Raw genomic sequence first — 18,538 nt, forward strand, 5'->3', positions numbered from 1 at the left:
CTTCCTCCTCTTCTTCCTCCTCCTCCTCCTCTTCCTCCTCTTCTTCCTCCTCCTCCTCCTCCTCCTGCTCCTGCTCCTCCTCTTTCTTAATTTTCTTACTCTTTGAGATAGGCCCTTATATAGCCCAGGCTGGCCTCCAAATCTTTATGTAGCCAAGGATGACCCTGAACTTCTGATCCTCTTGCTTCCACCTCCCAAGTTCCTGAGTGCTGGGATTACAAGCATACCATCACGCCCAGTTTTGTGGGTGTTAGTGATCAAACCCAAGGATTTGTACATGCTAGGCACATACTCTACCAATGGAGCTACATCCCCAGTGCATAAAGAAAGAGCTCAAGAACTGAAAAGGACATAGCTATAAACTGAAAGTTCATACAGACTTCCTGGGGCATCATGAGTAGCATGAGATTTTAGAAACCAGGAGCAGGGGAAAATTATAAAGACAGACAGGAAGTAGACATGCAAAAGACATCATTCCAACAGTGTTGAGCTTCTCAAAAGAAACAACAATGCAGCATTAAATGGGATGCCCCTGACCTCAGCAGACAGAAGGAACTGAGTTTCCATCCTGACAGCATATACTCAGCTAAGCCAGGGTTTCAATAAAAAAACAAAAAAGTTGGCTATTCACTTGCCTTCTCTTAGAAAGCTGCTGGAGGAGATGCCTCAGCAAAATGAATATGTGATCTAAGAAGGATATGGGAAAGTAGAGGCACTGATATGCAGGACGTGAAGGGAATCTCCAGGGAGGTAAACTTCACAGGCAATTTCCGAGGGAAATTTTTGACAGTTGAAGCTGTGAGTCAAAACTAAGGAATGGCCTATCAGCTGAGTGTAATGAAGTGTAAGGGCTATGAGATCAAATGATCCAACAGACGAAAGAAGAAAGGGGTTGTTCAGTGTGTGAGAGAGTTACAGAAATTTTTTCTAGTCATTGGAGCACAGGTGGAGAGGATGAGCAAATGACGTATACATAGGAAAGAATCATCAGAAAAGCATTAGCTGGGACTGGAGAGATGGCTCAGTGGTTAAGAGCACTAGCTGCTCTTATAGAAGACCCAGGTTCAGTTCCCAATACTCACATGGCTGCTAACAACTGCATAAAACTCCAGTTCCAATCCCTCTTTTCTGGCCTCCACAGGCACTACATACACTTGGTACATTTACATATATGCAGGCAAAACACTCATACACATAAAAATAAAAATAAACCAAAAACATTTTTAAAAGAAAAGCATTAACTACAGGAAAATATGCTATGGAGAGAATATCCTTTGGCTGAGCTGTAAACAATATTGCACACATAAAATAATGTAACTATTTATATAGATTAGTGATACAGCTTTGCTCAGAACATAAAGAGAACAAAAGTTGGGGCTGGTGAGATGGCTCAGTCAGTAAAGTACAAACTTGAAGACTTCAATTGAATCCTAAGCACCACATAAAAAGCCAAGAATGTGGTTACAGGCTGTGGAGGTGGGTCAGTTGGTAATAGCTAACATCAGGACTTGAACTTAGAGCCCCAGCCCCTATGTAAAAAGTCAGGCATGATGGCTCATGCTTGTAATCCTAGTGTTGGAGAGGCAGAAACAGGCAGAAACTTGCTGTCAAGCCAATTTAGCCTAGCAGTTGGGGGAGAGACTTTGACTAAAAACTTCAGAAGGAGTGTGATTGAGGACGACACCCAAGACTGACAGCACACACACCTGCATAGATACAGGAATATATATGTACGACATGCACACACACAAAAAAAATAAACAAGAAATAAAAAGCTAAATGGAAGGTTTGACACATGAGTAGTAACATTCCAGAACAGGAAGGAAACTGGTAATTGTAGCCTAATTTCCACAAGCTAAGACTAGCAGGATGGAATCGTCTATCAGAAAGTTCCCTATCTGTGAAAAATAAAAGAACGTTGTAAGATGGAAGGGGAGACAGGCTGCTTTGTGTGGGATCAGCTCTTAGTTGAGACAGTATCTGAATTCTGAGTAGGAAACAGGCCAAACGTTGGGTACACATCATCGAGGCAGAATTTACAGCAATTAATTAGGTGCTGGGGGAAAATAATGTTCTAGAAAGTACAAGACCAATAAACAATGAGCAAAATCAGCAGTGTGGGAAAAACAGAAGAGACGTATTCAAACAGGAGGGAAACTGAGATTCAAGACTGTTATGACTCAGAAGATTCCAGGATTCAAAGGAAAACCAAGTCTTGTCCGATTTGCAGATTTCATCTCCTGGCTTTCTCAGTCCTGTGTTTCTTTTTGTTGTTGTTAATTTTTATTGAGCTTTTAAAATTTCATACAATATTTCCCACTCACATCCAGACCCCCTCCCCCATCCATGCCCCCTCACCAAACCCTACCCACTCTGCCATACATGCTGAGTCCTATTCATTCAGGTGTTTGTACCCAAATGTCCTTCAGTGTAGAAATGTCTACTGGAGTCTAGTCAGCCCATCCAGTGATCATAAGTCATACTCTCTGTCACACAGCAGCAATCAGTCTCAAATAGTTCCTGATCCACTGCCCATTTCTCACCTCCCCTTTGGGCCCGTGTTCAATTGAGATGACATGGGTCCTGCATTGGATGCTGCCCTCCATCTTCTTCACAGCTTTAATCCTATCAACCACTTACACTGCAGGGACTTGATGGTAGGAAACACCCAGAGACAAGTTCTTCTGCCTAGCACATGGGACACAGTTGCAATAAGGCTGTGAGCTCGCTGCCACACACAAATCAAGCCCCTTCAGTCTGTCTCTCAGCTCCATTTTGCATTTCTCAATGTAATAGTCTCCATCTCAGTTTTCTAAATAGTACTGACTTACACTATGTCACATTATTTTGGAAAATAAAGACTTAGGTAGAGATGATAATTAGGCTAGCTGGGAAAGGTTCTATTATTAGTAAAAACTGTGATTTTTTTTTTTAGAGTTGTGGGTTAATTGCTAATAACTGTACGCAGTGTTTTCCCTCAAGATGTTTTCTATTACAGTAATTAACTGAACAGCTGGGAGAGCAGACCTGAACCATTTGTCTTCACAATAGCCCTCACTGGGGACTCTTACAAAATCTTTGCACATGGCTTTATTTGTTGTTTTATAGGTAACTAAGAGAGGAGCATAAAACGTATCAGACACTCACCCTGTGGATTGGATGTGTAGTTTAAAACGACCTCCTACCTTTTGGAAGGATGCTCCCATATGTGATGACTAGGTCCTGGGAAACACAGTATGCCTTTTAGACAAATGGCCTTATTTAGGTGGTTTTATGTGCACATTTCTTCCTATCTTCCATAACAAAATCCCATCACAGTGACTGTGTCAGGAACCTGAGCACCCGAGAAATGCCACTTGTTTATGTGTTTACAAATCAGAGCCGACCAGGGAGAGCTAGTTCTTCTGAGAAATCTGTTTTGTAAAACCTTAGGAGCCACCATACTGGGTTGCCGTATTTTCCCTTTATAACATCTGAACTCCCATTTTCTTTTTAATACAGCTCTACCTTCTTGATTTTAATATCCTGAATTTCCTCTTGGTGATTCCTTTAGAGAATTACTCTGTGCTTCTACAGCCCCACTCCCAAGACTAGATGCAAAACCAGACACTTGACTGAAGTGCTCCTTACCAGCTTTGCTCTTACATAGACTCCATCTCTGTCTAATTTTTTTTTCTACAACATGCAAAGAACAGCACCATTTGCTGGTGCAAAAGAATTCATCTTGCATGGAATATTTTATTTAAAAAAATTTTTTCTTAAAAAGCCAGGCATGGTAGCATAGACCTTTAGTTCCAGCACTCAGAAGGGAGAAGCAGGTGGATCTCTGTGAGTTCAAGGCCAACCTAGTCTACACAGAGAGTTCCAGGCCAGCTGGGGCTACAGGGAGATCCTGTCTCAAAAAGATCCAAAATATTTTCAAAGGAAATGCCAAAACTACCGGTGGCAAAACAGAAACTAAGCATAGACAAGAACTTACAAAAAGAAGGTAGGCTTGCAGGAAATGGTCAGGTCAGGTATACAAGAATGTTTTAAAATTTTGTTTATATTGAATTTTTGTGTATTTCATACAGAACATGTCAATCAATCTTAACTATCTTTATACCCCATCCCCACTGGCACCCTCCCATACCCCCACTGGAATTCATACATTCTGTTTTTTGTCTTAAGGCCTATTATGTCAAGTTAGCGTCCCCAGATGTTCCTCCGTGCATGTTCATCTACTGAGGCTTAGTCAGCCTATCTAGAAGCTCTTGTTTTAAAAAGAGCAGCTCTTCATTACCCAGCAGTAATCAGTTGCCAAGATTGGGGTCAGCTAAGATTGGGGTCAGCTGTCCATTTCCCTAATTCTTTGCTGGGTTTTTGTCTGTTTGAATTTGCATGGATCCAGTGCATGCTGACACCATTGCTGTAGGTTCATATGAGCAGGGTCCCAGGAGCTTGTAGGACCCTATTTCCATATGGACATGCACCTCCTCCCTGGCTCTTACAATCTTTCCACCCCCTCTCTGCAATGGTCCCTGAGTCTTGGCTGGGTAAAGTTTAATATAAAGTCCTGTTCAAGAAGGACCAGCATTCTGCAGACTCTTAATCTCTATGCTTTGGCCATTTGTGACCTTTTGTATTTCTGGCCCTCTGTTACATGAGGGAGTTTCATTAATAAGAACTGAGAGATTCATTAGTGTCCTCTTTACCCCTTTTTCTATGTTCTGTGGGCCTTAAGTGTACAGGTTCCATTGTAGATGTGTCACTTAGGCCTGGGAAATTTATAGACAATGTGTGTGACTAGTTTTGGTACTTGGTAATAGTCTCTGTCTGGTGCAAAGGAAGATTCTTTGATGAGTGGTGACTGGAATATTTGTCTGTAAATATAAGGATACATATTTTGCACATAATAAATTACTTTAGGAATGTGACAGTCTTGCGGTTTTCTCTAAGATCTATGACCTCTCCAGCCATGAACATTTGGTTACGTTTACAGTACCACACTTGAGTTTCCTCCCATTGAAGTAATGAAACTCATATTGTCCAGACCCCATTGCTTGTTTTAAGTCTTTTTGTCCAGAAGCAATATTTTCTCTTTTTCTTAAGACTACTTTTCTACTTTAAATCCATAAAAGCTATGGGCTTATACTTCCTTGAGTATTTGGTTTTATTTAGTGTAATTTCTCAGAAGTCACTCAAACCAGACCTCTGGAAAATGAGGCAAGTTGTAGTTTTCTTTCCCTCTCCAAAAAATATTGACCCATTGTGCTGTGGCTACAGACAGTTTAGTGTAACTCCTTCCAGATGCCCACTGTACTGTCAATGGTCAAGAAGGAGCTTTCTCCAGCAGACAACATGCTCCTAAATCTAAAACATTGGAGTATCAGTGCCTATGTATATGCTGAGGGTTCTCAGACATATGAGGCTGTAGCATCTGTAAGGAAAATACCTCATATGAATTAAATGCTGGAAAACTTGCCTAGAGTCTGTGCTGATGGCTATAACCCTATAAGCAGGTTGGCAAAACCATAAGAATCAGGCAGGACTTGGGGTCTGTGGAGATGGAGTCAGACATTAGCTACAATGTAGTGAGGTCATGTAGGGAAGCCAGTTAGAGACTCAAGCAGAACTTCAACAACTTCATGGGAGACAAATATGTTTGACTATTATTATGGAGAAAGAAGTTCTAAAGGTTAGTCTGGATAACCTTGACTCCATAGATTAATAGGTTGCCTTGCAGGAAAACATTTCAATGAAACCACCTCAATTGACTATTGAGTCAATTTTTTAAAAAATGTTCTGCAAACAGGTGCAGACCATTGCAAAGTTCCACAACTAGTCAAATGTAGAGATTAAGTGACTGTGACTTGCCCAGCTTTAAGTGACACATCTAGAATGTAACCTCTATACCTAAAGCTGTGGAAGAGGGGTCAGAAATAATGTAAGAGCCAGAAGGACAAGACACCTGCTGATAGTTGATGCATTCTAGACATAAAAGGGAAACTGTGTCCTTGAAATCTCCACAGTACAGTAGTCTAACACAATCTGCACAATGACAAAACCAGTTTACATGACAAGATAGATGGGGGTAATACCATGAGTTCCCACCTCAAGATGAAGAGCTATAAGGCAAGCAATAGATGCTGAGGGAGAGAGAATCATTTTTCTCCAGGGATGAGCTCCCCAAGAGGTTGTATAATTCTAATGGGCAGCCCTAAACAGGTACACAGCAGGAGCACCACTAAATGGACTCACTGCACATATATATATGTGTGTGTGTGTGTGTGTGTGTGTGTGTGTGTTTGTGTGTGTGTGTGTGTGTGTGTGTAAAACAATACTAATCAAAGAAGAAGAGGGCAAGAACTTGAGAGGGAATGGGGGGCCATGGAGCAGTGGGGACTGGGAGGGATGGAAATAATGTAAAGACCATAGGCATGTATGAAGTTCTCAAAAACAAAGAATATTTTAAGCTTAAAAATAAAATGCTTTGCAAGGCACGAATTAAAATGCAAATTGAATTAGGAAACGTTACTTGCATACTCCACAGGAAGTGAAGCCCTTCTTCGCTTGTACTCACATTTTTTTTCTCATGGCCATCCATCCCTTTCCTAATAGTCCTCCAACAATAACTAATAATGAAAAGAAAAACATGTTCTATCCACTTAACAATGAATTTCATATCATATACTCCAAGCTTATGGGTTCAAAGTAAAATCCAATGTTTTAACTTCATTGCTCACTTCTCCCAACTAAATTTATTTTGAGCTCTTTGAGATAAGAAACATAAGTTGGACATGGGGGCGTATACCTGGAACTCAAGCTATTGTTGAGAAGCCAAAGAAGGAGAATCATAAGTTCCAGGCCAGTCTGGGCTACAAAGAGCTGTGTAGAAGTACCTTTTATCCATAAAAGAGAGGAAAAACATATTTCATAGTTATTTATATCATTCAAAGCATCTGATAGTGTTTTATGATGTTCTGAATGATTAAAATGTTTTAATTAAAAATAAAATTAAGGGACTGGAGAGATGGCTCAGTGGTTAAGAGCACTGACTGCTCTTGCAGAGGACCTGGGTTTGATTCCCAGCACCCACATGGCAGCTATGAACCGTTCTTAACTCCAGTTCTAGGGGAATCCAAAGCCCTCTTCTGACCTCTGTGGCACAGCACAACATGGGGGCACTCACATGTACACAGACAATATACTCATACCCATAAAATAAAAATAATAAATAAAATATTTTTTAAATATATTAAGTTTGGGAGGGTGGGTGCTGGAGAGTTAACTCAGCAGTTAAGAGTACTGGCTGCTCTTGCAGAGGACCTGGGTTCAGTTTCTAGCATCCACATGGCAGCTAACAGCTGTCTGTAATTCCAGTCCCATGGGATTGAACGTCCCCCTCTGACCTTCATGGACATTGCAGGGCATGGATGCATTTACATACATTCAGGTAATATACTCAAACATAAAAAAATTAAAAATAATAAATTAAATTAAATTTTCTAACAGCCCACTTAGAATACTAAATAACCTATGAGCTTCTACACTACCATTCATTCCTTGGTTAATAGTAAAGGAAAGATAACAACATTTCTTTTGGCTAAAACATAAGCACTGTCCTCCTGAGAAGTGAGAAGGAAGGACAAGTCTTGAAAAGAGGTGTCTTTCAACAGCAAAGAGGCACACATTAAGGTTTTTCCAGAATTCAAGAGTCTTGCCAATGCTGTGGAGAGGGTAGGAATTAAGCTCTATTACTGACTTTGGCTCAATTACAGAATGAGAATGGAATGCTTCCAGAATAAGTTTCAAATCAGTTTGAGTCCAGCTATTTGATCCTTATTAGGACTTCAGGGGACAGCCAAGAATTGCATTTAATTCATTATCTTGTTCTGAAAATGCTGCAGAGGCTGCTATACAAATTGGGAGCAGCATTTACACAACCTAATACCTATGGTATCTTTCTAATTTATCTTCTGGGCATTACCACTTCCCAGTGTGCCTCCTTGAACGTCTGACATGTGGGCTGAATTCTCATTTTATAGGATGATTGCTACTCACTCTGGAGAGAACAGTGAGGAAAATGGCCCTACGTTCAAGCACTAAGAACACTACCTGAAATACATTTGAAAAGATTTGAAAATAGCTGCACTATTGTGGCAGAAATTGTGTTAGGATCCTGCTTCCAGGCAGTGCATTCTCTCTAGGTTGAAGCCACAGCATTATTGAGTTAATTCATTGGTGTTTGACTGTGTCCAAGAATCCGGTGGAAATTCGCAATGGAATTATTGTCTCCCCTTTGTGAAACATTAGAGATGACTGTTTTTGTTTGTCATTGTTCTTTAAAAGAGATAATTTAAACAATATATTTGTGATATGAAGGCAAATGTAAAATGCTGAAATTCAAGACTAGAAAACTGTTCTCTTAGAAAACAAAGAAGGATGATACAGCAAGAAACGTTGCCCACATACAGAGTGACTTCTAATAGTTTACTGAGCTTACTGCTTAGCTTCCCCTTAGCAGCATTAACAGAAACCCTGTGAAGGTGTGAAATGGACAGTATAATCCCAGAATGCTTTATATAACTAGACACTGGCAATGGAGTGCTGTATTGATGCCCACATTTCAAGCAATGGCATTCCAAGTGGCTCATATTAAGGTTTTATATTGATATAAAACCTTTCTTCTGTAAAGCACAGAGCACTTCCTTAAAATTGCTTTACAGGGATTTCTAACAAGTAGGTGCTGCATAGATCTGAGACCACAGTGTATTAAGTTGAGATAAAACCTGAAGTTTCATGATTTCCAATTTAGCATTGCAAAGACTTAATCAACAGACTTCCTTTCAACTTCCAAAAGTGCCCCAAATTACCTATTTTGTATAAGATTTGAAAAAGGTTATTTCTTAGAGAAGAGTCTTTTCAGAGTCTATAAACCAATGAAGAAAAGTTTAAAAATCAATTGGATGAGAATTCGAGTGACTTTCTTTTTAGGTAAGAAATAAAATCTATTTTGCTATCCTAAAGACGAATAATATGAATGTTAAAAAATCAATAAAGCAGATATTTTCTAGTCACTACACAAAATATTATCAAAATTAAGCACACTCTTTGCTAAGCCAGAACGTTTTGCTGAATTTTTAACTGCAGATAATTCCCACCAGTCTTTTAAAACAATGTTCGGATTAGCAGTAATGACAAATGTTCATACTTTTTTTGAAATATATATTACATACATTTATTTCTATTGTCAGGTAAATATGTCTTACTCTCATAATATTTTTAGTCTCTGACTTAACATGTGGATCCTAATTATAAATTCTGTCTCAAGGTGTAATTATGTATTCAAAATGGATATTATAAGATCAAAACTCCACAGCATTATGAAGAATGAGAAGCTTAGTGGGTGAGAAACAAGGTGCTCAATCAAATGCCTCAGTTGCTAATTTGTCTTCCTTGGTTTTCAGAGTTTCATCTGAGCTGACCCATTGTGATGCCCTTCTCCATCTGTTTACAAACACATTCTCTCTTACATTCTTCTTGATCATTTGTTCCTTTGAAAATACAGAAATAAATGGGGAGGATTTCCCTCTCCTACAGGTAGCAGGCCACAAACATCTTACTAACATGTCAAGAGAGAGAGGGAAGATGCTTCCTTCCCTTCAATTGTGACAAGATGGCATGTGGCTTCATCGTTAGCACCATTAAAATGCTACATGTCCTTTCAAGTAAAGCATGGCAAAGAAACTGAGGAGAAACACTTTCAAGACACAGGCATAGACAATAGCATTCTGACGATCTCAGTGAGAATGAGATTACATCAAGTTAAAACCATTTGCACGGCAATGGGAACCATCAGCCAAAGTGACACCCTACGGAATGGGAGGAAACCTTTGCTAACTATCCATCTAATAGGGGATTAATATCCAGAATATAAGAAGAACTGAAGAATCAACATCAAAAGAAGAAATAATCCAATAAATTGGCAGTTGAACCAAACAGACTTTTTTCAAAATAAGAAATAAAAATAGCCAATAAAAATATGAACAAAAAAGTGCTCAACATCCTCATTCATCAGGGAAATACAAGTTAAAATGACACTGACACTCTATCATGCCAGTCAAAATGGCCATCATTAAGGGAACAGAAACACCCAATACTGGCCAGGATTGAGGAAATAGAATCCTGAAGCCCATGCATGTCCACATTTATGGTGACAAGTGTGTAAGATCAAGTCATGGAATCAGCCTAGGTACCCATCAACAGATGAAAGGATAAAGAAAGCATGGCACATATACCCAAAGGAATTCTGTTAGGAACAGAAGAAAGCACGCATGTTATTTTCAGGAAAATGGATGGAACTAGAGATCATCAAATTAAGTGATAAATCCAGACTCAGAAAGACAAATATATTTTCTTTCATGCACTATCTAGACTTAGCAACAAAAAATAACCCACTAAAATAGAGGGTGAAAAATGAGATAAGAAAAGTACTAGCAGGAACCAGGAGGATGGATGAAAAAAGAAAAGGTGATGGGGAATAAAACATCACAATGAAGCCAGGCATGGTGGTGCTCACCTTTAATCCCAGCACTCACTCAGGAGACAGAGGCATGTGGACCTCAGTGAGTTGGAGCCCAGCCAGGTCTACAGAGTGAGTTCCAGGCCATCTAGGGCTGCATAGTAAGACCTGGTCTCAAAAGTAAAACAAAACAAAATGTCATAATGAAATCCATTATTTTGTACAATTACCATATATTAATTTTTTTAAAAAAGAGAGAGAAAAGGCTTTCCAAGAAAAAAAATGTTGACATTTCACTTGGATTTAAATGGTCACACACCAGCAGAGATAAGCCAGCTTTGCCCTATCTAGCTTGCACAAACTTTCTCTTTCCTCTAGAGCAGTGGTGTGTTTGGTTAATAACCTCACTGTTTTCTGCTGTTAAGGGAACTGAAGTGCCATTAACACATATTAAAGTGCCATTGATTCCATTAGTGCCGACAAGCACTAAATCCCAATTTCTTTTTAAATAAGCATTAAAACAAATGCAGATGTCCTTTATTAACAAGTAACATGCTGAGAAACCCTTATTGCAATTGTTTAATATATGAGATATGTCTTAAAGACGAAGTTAGAATCTTAAGGAGCTGAAATGCCAGAACTTGGGTACAGTGAAAGCCAAGTAATGAAATAGGATTTTTTTTCCTCCACACACAAGAGCTCACACAAAAATCACATTTTTTTCATTTTTTCAATCACTTATATTAGAATAATAATAATCATGTTCACTCTCATATGCTTCTGGAGTAACACTCTATCAGAAGTACAAGTTATACAGTTATAGTTAAACACAATGAATGATGAACTTAATCTACAAGGATGGAGAAATGCACAGGGCTCAGCTCGGCTTTCCTTCTGTGGCTTCTACATGTGGTTCCTATGATAAGACACTCCGACAGAACAACAGAACATCTGGCTGAGAATGATTGCATAGAGATTGCATAGAGAAGACAGGTGCCTTGGCATCTGGCCTTAAAATGTGACCATTCTACATACCAGTTTGAGAGCAAGTCAGCGAAGAAGATCTCAGACTCCAGGCCAGATCTGTGGCGAAACCAAATCTTCATTTTGTTTGCAGTAGTTTTATCCTGAGCACTATTTAAAATTTTAACTTATTTTATTTTTACATGTATGGGTGTTCTTCCTGTGTGTATGCAAGTGCACCCATGTGTGCAATGCATGTGGAGGCAAGAAGAATGTGTTGAATCCCCTGGAGCAGGAGTCAGGGGCAGTTGTTAGCTGTCATGTGGTTGCTAGGAGCCAAACCCAGGTTCTCTGCAGGACGGTCAGTTCTGAGTACTATTTAAGTTCTTTGCTTCTTTCCCACTTTTCTTCTTTGCCTATTTCTAATGTGGATTTTCTTATTTGTACTAATTTCTTGTAATAATTTGTGGTGGCTTGGATGGGAATGTCCCCTATGGGCTCTGTGTTTGAACATTTTGGCCCCAGTTGGTGGTACTGTTTTAGGGGGTTTGCGGGAGGTGTGCTCTTGATGGAGCAGGTATGTCACTGGGGTGGACTTTGAGAGCTATTAAGGCTTGCCAGATTTCCAGACTCTCTCTGTTTCCTGTGCCTGCTTGAAGATGTGGGTGCTCTGCTTTCTGCTCTGTCCATCTCCTGCCAGCCATCTGTTCCTGCATTGCCTCCCCACCATAATAGACCCTGGTCCCTCTGGAGCTGTGCGCTTTGGTTGATGTTTTATCGCAGCAGCAGAAGGGTGACTAGTACAGTATTTTTAACAGTTTTTTAAAATAAAAATGAAAATGAAAGAGACAAATGAAAGACATTGGCTTGTTTGCTACTGAAATGGCAGATCCTAGAATGGCATCCACTATGTAGGAGACAATAAATATTTGTATAATAAACGGATGGTAGATGACAGGTAGTAGGAAGTAGGTGGGTAGGCAAATGGTTCCACAAAAAGGAATAATCACAGAAAGAAAAGGAGGAAGAAAGAAGGAAGGGATGAAAAGAGTAAGGGAGGGAGGGAGGAAGGGAAGGAGGGAGCAAGAAAAGGAGTGAGTGAGGAGAGAGGGAATGAGTGACAGAGAGAGGGAGTCAGTGAGGAGAGAGGGAGGGCAGAATTTGTGAGAAAAAGAAAATGGAAAGGAAGGCAGAACGATTAATAGCCTCATAAGAAAACAATTAGTGAGGTAATATTTGTCCCAACAAAAATCAATATTGGCCTGCAATTTTAAAAAAGCCCAAATAATGCAAGATCATGTTCAGTAAGTCAACAATCCATGTACCATGTTCCCATCACATGCTTATACAACATTACTAAGGGATGATGGTTTCAAAACACATTGCTTGAGCTCAGTCTACAAGATTCTTGTAACAGAATGGAAAGATGCCTCAGTGATTAACAGTGCTTGCTACTTTTCCTCAGAGGATCTAAATTCAGTTACCAGCACCACCTTGGACAGCTCCCAATTGCCTGTAACTCCAGCTCCCTCTTCTGGCCTCCACAGGCACCTGCACACTTGTGACAGACACACACACACATGCACATAAATAAAAATCACAATAAACCTACTTTTAAAGACTTTTATAATAAATTTAGAAAACTTGAAGGTTAACAACCATAGAGGTTTTGCCCCACTTCGAGTTTTCAACAGAGGAAAGTCTGAAAGCCAAATTACAACTAGAATAATTATATAAGCAATTACAGCTTTCAGGTTACATGGGTGGCAGCTTACTATGGAGGCAATCTCTAGAAACTTCCTGTGAGGCTATCAAGGTTGTCAGAATCTGTCAGCCTTCTTCTTGAAGGACCTTTGAAAAATATTAAATCATACTCTATTTAGGGGAAAAGGTGGCACATTGTTTGGTTTCTAAAATAGGTGAGAATTTTCTAGAAAATGTTGGACAACAGGGAGGTTGGAAATTGAAATAGACCAAGGAAATTTTAAATGAACATGTTTCTAATAGCTCAAGATTTAAGCATTTTGCATTACTTACCTAACTTCCCAAGTGCTAATTTCTTGCTTTGGATATAAAAATCTGCATTTCAACTCATCATACTAAAAAGCAAAGCAGAGATTGTAGCCAATATTCCTCAAAGGAGGAATCAGTAGCAGGATAATGCAATCCTTTTCTACTCCTTGATGCTTTTTGAATGGTCAGTAGTCAATAACTCCTTAGTCATTTTGTTTTAAAATGTCTTGACTGTGTAGAAATCTAGGTAGAATAAAACAAAAAAAAATGTTACAGACATTCAGGGTTTGCTTATTGACAAAGGCACTCCAGGTCCCAGGTGTTTTTATGGATGATTTTCTTTTTTACCAGTCATGATTTTACTTTTTTACTCACTTTTGTTGTTTATTGTTTGCTCATTTGCTTTTGAGACCGGGTCTCCTTGTAGCACCAACTGGCCTGGAACTCCGTATGTAGACCAGACCTGGATCTAATAGGAATCTGCCAGGTTTTACCTCCCCAGTGCTGGGATTAAAGGTGTTTGCCACCACACCTAGCCCTTTAATTTTTTTTGGATAATTTCATATATGAGCACTGAATTCACATCATTTTCATTCCTCCCTGTCCCCCTCCAACTCCTCTTGTTTCAACCCCCATGCCCTCTTAAGTTCAGAACCTCTTCTATAATTATTGTCACACACACACACACACACACAAACACACATACACCACATGCACGCACGCCCATGTGCACATGCACATATAAACCCTGCTGAGGCCATTTAACATTGCTCTAATGTACATGTGCCTAGAACTGAATATTGGAGATTGAATGACCTGCCAGGGGCTCATCCTTGGTGAAGATCAATTCTCCCTCTCTCAGCTGCTGTTTATTGCTTGTAGCTTTTCATCTGGGGTTGGGTTTTGTGAAATTTATCCTCTCAGTTTTGGTACATCAACTAGTGTTTTCATTATGCAAGTCTGGCTTCTGGATGTGCTTTTTTTTAACTGCTGTAGATCTCTACATGCCATCCATTGTGGGGACCTAAAGGCCCGACCTTGCAGAAGTCTGAGAGGAAATTATTGGGGCATGGCCTGACTTGCTTTAAAAGTCTGAATAATACTTCTGCACTGCTGAGGAGTGCATGATCAGCGCGTGACCATCCTTAAGATACACCCTCAGGTGGGGAGGAGGGATTTCCAGGGGCCTTTATAAGCTCTGTAACACCTGCAATAAATGAGTCCCTGCTTGACTAGGCTCCCTGTTGCACCTGTGTTCCCAGTACTGGGGGTCAGCGTGGGCTGGTGAACAGCGTGTTTACTCATTCCCAATCATCACTGTCTGGGGGTCACTGGTTCGAACCCCCGGCAACTGGAGCCTAACGTGGGGCTCAAAGGAAAGTAAAAAGAAAAAAAAGAAAGAAGAAAAAAAACGAAAACGGATTGGGGCCAATCAAGAAGTTCGGGGTAAGCAAGACCTGGAAAGATGGGTAACACAACTTTTAAGTCTGAGGACCCTGCGCTTAAAGCGCTGAGAGATATCCTTAAAAGAAGGGGATTGGATCTGTCAGATCTGGTAGCTCAGAAGATTTGGGCAGAGGCGATTCATTTGGCTCCCTGGCTACTTGGAGGTAATGTTTTTACTGGGGATACATAGGAATCATGGGAAGGGTTTGAGGAAGAAGGCAGAAATGCAACAGAAGTGAAACCAAAACCAGCCAAAGTAACAAGCGGTAACTCAGGTGTGCCCTGGCCAGCTTCAGAGCCCCCCGGGACCCATGAAAACAGGACCCATGGATGCCTTTTTCAGAAGGGTGGGGCAAAACAGGGCACACACCACCCACCTTGAACTAACGCTTGCATGAGTCGGGGCCTGCATGAAAGCAGGGCTGGGGTACCGACCCCCAGCCTGCGACCAGTGGCATAGCTGCAAGGTGCATTTAAAAACAAACAAACAAACAAACAAAAACACATTGGCTGTGTGCCGCGACCAGCTCCAGGAGGGCTGGTGCGGGTGCCTGAGGCCAGGGGCGAGGCAGGATGGTGCCTAGAGGAAATGGTTGGGGCATGATCAGACTTGTCTGGTGCCTAGAGGAAACAGCTGGGGTGTGATTAGACTTGTCTGGTGCCTAGAGGAAAGGGCTGGAACATGGCCAGACTTGTTTTGATGAATTGCTGATTGGCTCCTGTCATTTCGTGAATCCTGGAAGCACCCGTGATCACCCCGAGAACACAATGCTGTGCTATGGAGAGGAGACTGCATGCTCAAGTTCACCTTTAAAATGATTTGGGGAGGGGATTTTCCTTTGTGGTTTTTGCCTTTATAAGCTCTGTAAACACCTGCAATAAACGAGTTCCTGCTTGACTGTCTCCCTGTCGCTTCTGATTGTCTCCCATGGAGGCTGCGGGTAACGGGCAGACAGTGCACTTCCCCCCTCCATGTCGGGCTAGGATCTGCCACGCCTGCATGGCACGAAGCTGATCTCTGAGCAGAGGACGTCAGGATTGAAGAGACAATCACACCTTTTGTGTAGCAGAAGAAGCCTTTATTTCTCAGCCCCAGGTTGCTTTTATACCCTAGCCCAGAAGGCAGCTGACGCAATGGGGTTCGGGGAGCCGTCGCATGACTGCAAGGTCAGTGCCAGGTCATGGTGTTCTCAGGACCTGATACCGGAAAATGAGCTGGTAAACAATTCTGAGACTGAGGAACCACGAGGCCCAAAAGGTCACTGCGGGGGAGGTGCAGATGGAGGGCAGGACAGCATGTCCCAACATCTCACCCCCTTTCCTTTATATAACGGAAGATCCCCCTGTCTTAGGTCGTCCCAGAAGGGTCATCCCTTACCCATCATTGGGAGGCCTCATCCCTGTCTTAGGCAGCTGCCCTCTCCATGGAAGTTGCCCCTCTACGGAGGCATCTTCAGCGTTTCTATAGAATTTGCAGCCAGACCTGAGGTATATCTGGATTACCAGATGACAAGCTTAACAGGACTTGTTGAGTGCCCATCTGTTGAGACCTCGTAGATCTCATCCGTTGGCAAAGGACCCAGAGCCCAACGACTATGGCACCAAACCCAAGAATAGTCAGCAACAATGACCCTGCACACCGCTTAGCCCAGCCTCCCAGCTGGACCATGGCATTCCACCAACCTTCAGCTGATGTAGGGGGTACCCTGGTATTATTAATTCTTATAATTTGATGAGCTACATGAGATGTAAAATTGAGAAAGGTTACATTCCAGGGACCTCTCATATAGGCATTTAACTATTTTACAATTTCTGAGGCATTAACAACATGACCAGGTGTTACACAAACAGAATGATAAAAATGAGAACAGGACACTTGTTGCGTCATCCATAAGGCGTCAACCTGCTCCTGCAGAAGTGCTGTTGCAGTGACACAATCTCCTCACATCAAAGCGTCTGGAAGATTGAAGTTAGTGGTCGAAGGCCAACAGCGAGGGGCTGGCTCCAGACCGTTTGTTCACTCTGGGCAGGATTCATCAAGATGATTGCTGCTGGCACCTGTAGAATCAGCGTTGGTCTCATCAAGGTTGGCCTCCACTGGACGAACATATCTTTCAGGAACCCAAATGGGTTTATGCTCCCCTGGAGGATACACAAACAGCCCCTCTCACCCTCGCTAATAAGGGTGTCGGCTCCTTCCACTGCCCGGATAAGGGATTTTTCCATCTTACCCATCCCAGGGAGTTCTTGGCCCTGGACCAATGCCTTTCCATAGCTGAACACCCTTTGGTATCCACAGTGAGAAAATTTAAAGTAAATAAGATTGAGGGTAATTGCGCACTAGAAGAGGGAAGATATTCCCCCCTCTTCATTATAGTAAAATATTGTTTTAAGACCATGTTCATTCTTTCAACCACAGCTTGACCTTGTGGATTGTAAGGGATTCCTGTTGTATGGGTAATTTCATGCTCCTTGCAAAATTGTTGAAATTTTGAGCTGGTATATGCAGGCCCATTATCTGTTTTTAATTGATTTGGTATTCCCATATAAGCAAAGGCCGATATACAGTGGGCTATAACATTTTTGACTTTCTCTCCCATATGTAGGGATGCGAAGACCACTTTAGAATATGTATCTACAGACACATGCATATATTTTAATGTCCCGGCTGATGGAACATGAGTGATGTCCATCTGCCAGAGATCATTAGGTTTAAGACCATGAGGCTTGACTCCCGTAGAGGGCATGTTGTGAAAAGGAGCACAAGAGCATCAGGTAGTGATTTGCAAAGCAGAGGCTTTAGAACAACCAGTATGGTATTGGAGGGATTTAGCATTTAAATGATATTTGTCATGCAGGCGGACGGCCTTATCCTCAGGGGTAGCCAGAACTATGCGTGTATGTATATCTGCTAGCTGTTTACCTTCAGCTAGGGGTCCAGGTAACTGGGTGTGACTTCTGATATGACTTACAAAGATGGGGTCGTGCCTGGACCATATCAAATGTTGCAACTTACAAAGATGTTGTTGTATGTGCGATGTAGGAGAAACATAGGGAGCAGTTTCCAGTGGCAGAAGGACCTGGGATAGGTATACACTGTCAGTATACAGATTGAATGGCTCCTGGGAAAAAACTTGTAGAGCTAGGATGCGAGCCATAACCTCGGCCACCTGCATTGATATATTGCCCACAGGAAACTTTGAAAGTGTATCATAAGAGATTACTAAAGCATTACCGCGAAGGGATGCGTCTGTGAAGACAGTTCGAGTGCCGTGTATAGGTCTGGTCTTAATTACCTGGGGAAAAATTACCGGATGATTTTTAAAAAAATCCCAACAATGGGTGCTGAGGACAATGATTATCAAGAGTAGCCGCAGTGGAGGTTAAAAATAGCATCCAGTCATCATTATACTGCTGCAGATGTGCCACCTGTTCTTTGTCATAAGGAAGCATGATTCTATCTGGGAGCTTTCCAAACACTTGTATGCTGGTGTGCCTAGCCTTCCAAAGTAACTGCAAAATCATGTTATAATAAGGCACAACAACTCTGGATGGCGACACTGGCAGGGGCACCCCTATAAAAGGCCCTGTTTGCCAAAATACTCCCGTAGG

This window comes from Nannospalax galili, unplaced genomic scaffold (assembly GCF_000622305.1).
Source record: "Nannospalax galili isolate Female #2095 unplaced genomic scaffold, S.galili_v1.0 scaffold33, whole genome shotgun sequence".
NCBI lineage: Eukaryota > Metazoa > Chordata > Mammalia > Rodentia > Spalacidae > Nannospalax > Nannospalax galili.